Raw genomic sequence first — 7,303 nt, forward strand, 5'->3', positions numbered from 1 at the left:
CTCTATCAAAATTTAAATCTAATCACAAAAGTATAACACCTATACTTTAAAACAACTAATTCCATCTTCTATTATAAAAAAATGAATTTGTGCTCATACTTTATATTAGTAATTATATTTTGAAATGATACCTACTTCGTTTACCATTCATATACCTACATATTTCTAATGATTGTTACTTTGTACATAAACTTCAACCTCAACTACAACCTACATTGAATTCAATCAATAGTCCCTTCTCACTCAAGGGCTAACAATATAAAGCTCTCCGCGGTTCTCCCGTCCCTTCGACCAATGCAGTGTGCATACATCGCGCCGATAGTCCATCCCGGGCTAGATTGAATACGCTCTCGACAGGATTAGCTGCATCGCCTTACTGACGTTTCTGATAACTATTATATTTTAAACATGCAGATTAAAGCGCTTTTGCAAGAAAAATTCTGAACGTAAAATTTTTTGAGCATTTAACCATAGTTTACTAAATAGTTGCTTTAATGTTCCAACGGTCAAAACACAGAATATGACGGAATTTAAATGTGTTATTTCCTCAAACTTTGAAAGACTTTAATTTCTAAAATCAAACAAGAAAATACCAAGAAATAGTTTGGAAAATCCAAAAGTGCACGCCTCATAATTTTTTTTAAATAATTATTTATTAATTATTATTTTTGTTTATTTAATAAAAATTAAACCACATCGAATCAGACCCTGAAAAATGAAAGGGTTCTATTCCTGAGCATACTCAAGCGTAAGAGAAAAAAAAAGACTCGATTAGTAAAGTATTTCGGTCGCTATCGTGTTAACAAGAAAAAGGATCCGCACATACAGACACACGGACGTCCAAGACAGAACTTTTTTAAACTGTTTTTTAACTAGTTTAAATAACAAAAACCGGCCAAGTGCGAGTCGGGCTCGCGCACAAAGGGTTCCGTAGCAGCAAATATAATAAATTACAGTTAAATCAACCTATCTCAAAAACTATAAGAGATACTTTGATCAAACCAAAAATCGTTGAAAGAGTTAATTAGCATGCATCACCTCTATTTTTTTTAGAATTTTATACCCCGTAGTTATAAAAATAGAGGGGGGGGGACATACTTTTTACGACTTTGAGAGCTGATATCTCAAAAACCGTTCACTTTAAGAAAAATGTTTTTTAGAAAACTTTATATCATTTTAAAAGACCTTTCCATTGATACCCCACACGGGTATGTACATCGAAAAAAAAAATTTCATCCCTCAGTTACATATTGTATGGGGGGCCCCACCCCCAATTCTTTTTTTTACTATTTAGTGTCATATTTTTGTAGCGGTTCATACAACACATATTCCCATCAAATTTCATCACTGTAGTACTTATAGTTTCCGAGTAAATCGGCTGTGACAGACGGACAGACGGACAGACGGACAGACGGACATGACGAAACTATAAGGGTTCCGTTTTTGCCATTTTGGCTACGGAACCCTAAAAATGACATCAAAAATATCATGAACGTTAAAAATAGTGTCTTTTCTTAATATGTGTGTTTATGTATTATCTTACAAGTGCAATATATGATACATAAAGACATTTTAAGTTTGAAAAATCAGATGTTATGCGCGAAGTGACAGTAGTACCCACCTCAATGCTTCGCTTATGAGGCGTGCAAAAGATCATAATCAGAAAGTTTCATAATCTTTGCTCAAAGAAAGTTATACAACAAAACACGACAGCTCCACAGACAGCATTTACAAGAACTGCACTATTACCAACTTCGCCGAGTTAACTCAATATGCAAAATGTAATTGTAAATTGCATGCCCGTAGTTTTCCGCTGTCAGCTCCCTGGGGTAAGGAAGGGGAGGGAGGGGAGGAGTGTGTGAGCTGTATCGCTCAACCGTGAGGAATTTCATTGTGAGATCTAATTTTTGCAGCGATAACCCGACCTGGGCCTCAAGTCTGCTATTACAATAGTGTCAGAATGGTCTATCATTGATTTCAAAATTGTTGATTTTGACAAGTTTGGTAATCTACTATTATAATGGTGTCATTATGACTTTCCAATGGTCAACCACTGACATTCCATTGAAAGAAATGGCTTAGAATGGTAATCTCGTACATAATGACAAATGAATGACTGACGTATGGGGTAATCTGCTAAAATTTTGACAGTTCCTTTGATCATTGACCTACCATTGGATCGTCATTGTGCAGTCATTGCTTATAATAGCTCGGTTGTCGAAAAGAGTTTGTTATCTATCGTGTTTGTATTGTACTTTGTGAAATATTGAGTGGAGAAATGTATTCACTACGAGCAAATATTCTCGAGCTAGCCGCAGTGGATGCTAGAGAAAGAAGACGGGCGGAATGCAAAAGACGTCGTCGAGCCCGTCGCTTGACGAGAATTAGTACAAACCCCTTTATTGATATTTCCGAGGCGGAATTTGTAAAAACGTTTCGCCTTGGAAAGGACTCAGTAAGGGGGTTAATTGAAGAACTCATTCCCCTTATGGCCAGACCGCGTCGAAACGATAGCATATCGGCAGAAATGAAGGTTAGTAATCTGAATTTGATTTTCATTGATTTATTGTTCTGTAGCTATAAACACGAAATAGTTGATTTGTTATATTTTTTATTGCAGATTCTAATAGCACTTGCATTTTATGCATCAGGGTCCTATCAAACTTTGATTGGACAGAGTGCCCTCCATAATGTTGCACAAATTACTGTGTCAAGATCAATTAATGAAGTGACAAAGGCACTCAATAAAATATACCACAAATATATTAAATGGCCTACACAATGTGATGAAAGGAATATTATAAAGGCCAAGTGAGAAATTAAATATACCCTGATGTTTTGTTTGTATTGCCTGTTGTACCTTATCAGAATTACTTAGTTAAAAAGTTTTCAGGTTCTATCAGAAATTTAAATTTCCTGGCGTCCTGGGTTGTATTGACGGCACACATGTAGCAATATTAAGACCACACATACATGAGGAGCGATATTATAACAGAAAGGGCTTCCATTCTCTTAATGTTATGATTGTAAGTATTGGGTAGAAAGTAGAAATTTCTACCTACTGCCCAAACTTTTACTAATTGAGGAGGTGAAGAACAAAACCTCACTTTTCCACTTTTTCTGATTTTGGAGAAAACAGTAAAATGTAAATAACTAACTGACTACAACATCTGCATTTTGTTTTAGTTGTGTCATCTAAAGTAGTGTTTCAGTCAATCTGATGTACCAAATTACTGATAAAAATGATGAGAATCTTAGCTAAGATTTTGAAATTAAATTTGGAAATGTGAGGTTTTGATTAAACATTTACTGAGTGAAACATTACTTGTCTTTAAATATATTATACACAGTACCTATAATACAAAATTTAAATATCACTAATTTCTCTTTCAGTTTTGAACGCCTTCGATATAGAAAGCGATTTTTTTAACAGAAGCAATAATGAAAATAGAAGATTGAAATTATTTAATGAAAAAAAATCATTTCGAAATTTGCAAAACGTGTTTTTAAAAGATACAATACAAAATAAGATACCTAAATAATGTGTTTTAATTTCATTGAATATGTTCATATACCTACCTACTTGAATAAAAATGGTTACCTCTTGTCTTGTTTATACACTAACAAAAAACTGAATTATATAAATAAGTCCCCCTGTCGAGTGTAGCTGATATTAAAATGTAAAAGCTCGAAATTAACAAATAGTTAATTGTTATCGTCATTTTTCCTTATCTAGTTACATTAAATTGAATTTTGTTGATTTTTTAGGGTTCCGTAGCCAAAATGGCAAAAACGGAACCCTTATAGTTTCGTCATGTCCGTCTGTCCGTCTGTCCGTCTGTCCGTCTGTCACAGCCGATTTACTCGGAAACTATAAGTACTACAGTGATGAAATTTGATGGGAATATGTGTTGTATGAACCGCTACAAAAATATGACACTAAATAGTAAAAAAAAGAATTGGGGGTGGGGCCATGTAACTGAGGGATGAAATTTTTTTTTTCGATGTACATACCCGTGTGGGGTATCAATGGAAAGGTCTTTTAAAATGATATAAAGTTTTCTAAAAAACATTTTTCTTAAAGTGAACGGTTTTTGAGATATCAGCTCTCAAAGTCGTAAAAAGTATGTCCCCCCCCCTCTATTTTTATAACTACGGGGTATAAAATTCTAAAAAAAATAGAGGTGATGCATGCTAATTAACTCTTTCAACGATTTTTGGTTTGATCAAAGTATCTCTTATAGTTTTTGAGATAGGTTGATTTAACTGTAATTTATTATATTTGCTGCTACGGAACCCTTTGTGCGCGAGCCCGACTCGCACTTGGCCGGTTTTTTTTTATTGAAGTTGTTTTCTCAATGTTTCTAATCCCTTAGGTATTTTAGTGATTTAGCTGTAAGCCAACAATTTAAATAGGACTATTAATTAGTTAAAATCTTTAGCTTAGTTTTCTTTATCCATTCATCAGTGCTATTTTTTTGATTCTATCATTTTAAAATTTCTATATGATAAGGTAGTATAGGTACCTACCTACGGAATTAGGTGTTACGAAGCCTACCTACCTTTATTTATTAATACCTACGTTATCAATACATATAATAAAATTGTAGAAAAGTAGTTTCTGTACAATTGAAATATGTAAAAAAAAATTAGCAGGTGTTATTATTTAATAAAAAATATGGTTAAAACTTATAAATAATAAATATATAGGTAATTCTACATCGCCATCATTTCATCTTACACTTACATGGTAGAATTTATTAATTTAAGTTCTTCATACACTGTTTTTGAATCGAACATATGAAAAATGATTCATGATCATTAATTAAATGGCATAAGAAAAAGCTAATTTTAAGTAGGTAAGTAGGTACTAAACATTATCTTGTGTAGTAGATGGTAGGCAATTATCTAATCAAATCTACATAGATTAATTATATTAAGTTTCATAATATTAATAATTATTTTTGAATTTGAATTGCGAATAAAACAACAATAATTGAAACTAAAATTATTTTATTAACATGATTATATTATTCAACTAATGGTGACAGTAAGTAATACATTTTTTCATTTTTAAAGAAAATCTATAGGTATAAAATATAAATTTATACAAAATCAAAATAACAAAAAACGAATAACATACAACTTAAATAAAATCTATACATAAAAAAACGTAGGCAATACTGATTAACACTTGGGGCGTGATCTACAAAATAATAATCGAAGAAAATACGCTACCCCGAGTACTGCATTAACTTACCTTAAATGCAAATTATACAATATTATTACTATATGCTTTCCACTATAATTCAGCAAGGCTGCCAGAAGAAAAGAATTGCTTACCTGTTGCACTTATTTCACTCTTCTGTGATTTAATTTTCTTTAAGGTTTTGCTTTTGTATTCATTGTAGAACTAAAAAAGTGCAAAAATTATATTAATGATACATTTTGCATACCTATTATTAAATAATACTGTATATAGGTACTTACTGTGCGCCATTCTGCGGGAGTTTTATTGGGGCAGTCCACCGATATGGAATTTAAAATTTGGGCGCATTCCATCCAATATCTTTTGCTTAAACTTCGCCCTTTACCTTAACCTTAAATGCAAATTATACAATATTATTACTATATGCTTTCCACTATAATTCAGCAAGGCTGCCAGAAGAAAAGAATTGCTTACCTGTTGCACTTATTTCACTCTTCTGTGATTTAATTTTCTTTAAGGTTTTGCTTTTGTATTCATTGTAGAACTAAAAAAGTGCAAAAATTATATTAATGATACATTTTGCATACCTATTATTAAATAATACTGTATATAGGTACTTACTGTGCGCCATTCTGCGGGAGTTTTATTGGGGCAGTCCACCGATATGGAATTTAAAATTTGGGCGCATTCCATCCAATATCTTTTGCTTAAACTTCGCCCTTCATTGGTGCGGCTGCAGTAGCCAAGCGCCAGGTCTTGGTGGTTTTCCAAAAAATCAATTAGAGCCGAAATTTGCTCTATTAGCACCATTTTTTCAATATTATAAATAAATAAAACACAATGAAAATAAATAGCTAAACACCGGCCGCTAGAATTGTAAACAAGTAGTAATGTCACATTTGACTTTGACAGCTAAACAGATAAAACATTATTGAGTTTCACTTTTATCCGCGTTACACATTTTAATGTTTTTGCTATTTACGAACTTCTTACTACTTCAGATTGCTTATAACATTATTAAATAATATGTAAAAATGTTTAAAAATGAAATCTGGCATGAGTAAATGTTAAAATTTAGTAGTAGTTTTTCGAAAATCATTTCTACTACCGGGTTTTATAATAATGGCAATACGACAATGACATTCTGCCACGATTCCATTACGAGACCACTGACCGACCACTGATCGACCATTATGAATTTAGCAGATTACAAACTTTTATCAAAATGACAATGGGATCGTGTTGGAATGACGAATTTATAAAAAATAGCAGACTTGGGGCCCTGATACGATTCGCTTCATGTAATTTGGATGGCGGATTTTTGCACTAACTCTTCAATATTTAGTAACTTTATTTTATAAAATACTAGCGACCCACCCCGGCTTCGCACGGGTGCAATGCTGATACTAAAATATACACTACAGAAAAACTTTTAACGTTGTATATAAATAAATAAATAATAAATATTATAGGACATTATTACACAAATCGACCTAGTCCCACAGTAAGCTCAATTAAGGCTTGTGTTGAGGGTACTAGGCGACGATAAATATAATATTTAATAAATACATATATACATAATAACACCCAGACCCAAGAACAAATAATTGAGTTCATCACACAAATATTTGCCCTGACCGGGGATTGAACCCGGGACCGTCGGCTCAGTAGGCAGTTGCTTTACCACTGCGCCAACCGCGTCGTCGAATAGAGTATATAATACATACATACATAGCGGCCCGGCCGGCCGGTACCCCCGCAAACGGTACGCCCCGCAATTTTTAAATCTGTAATATCTTCGAAAATATTCACTTAAATCATACGGTGTAAAGGGCCATATAGATCTATATTAAATGAACAATGTATTCAAGGTATTTAATTGGTTAAGGATTAATTTTGTATTGGTTAAAATCGCTTCGAAAATTAGTCATTATTTGTCGTAAAAAGTAAATGACAAAAAAAAGTTATTGTGGGTTATCCATAAGAGATAGACATATGCCATCGCGGACTTTTCTGTAGACCTTTTCAATGTGTATAATACTTAGTACATTATTTTGATAAAACTCGTAGGGTTCAGCCTGCGTTTGCAATGTA

This window comes from Colias eurytheme, chromosome 6 (genome assembly GCF_061535395.1).
Source record: "Colias eurytheme isolate Ceu_HAF_F1 chromosome 6, ilColEury1 Martin Lab GWU primary, whole genome shotgun sequence".
In the NCBI taxonomy this organism is placed as follows: Eukaryota; Metazoa; Arthropoda; class Insecta; order Lepidoptera; family Pieridae; genus Colias; species Colias eurytheme.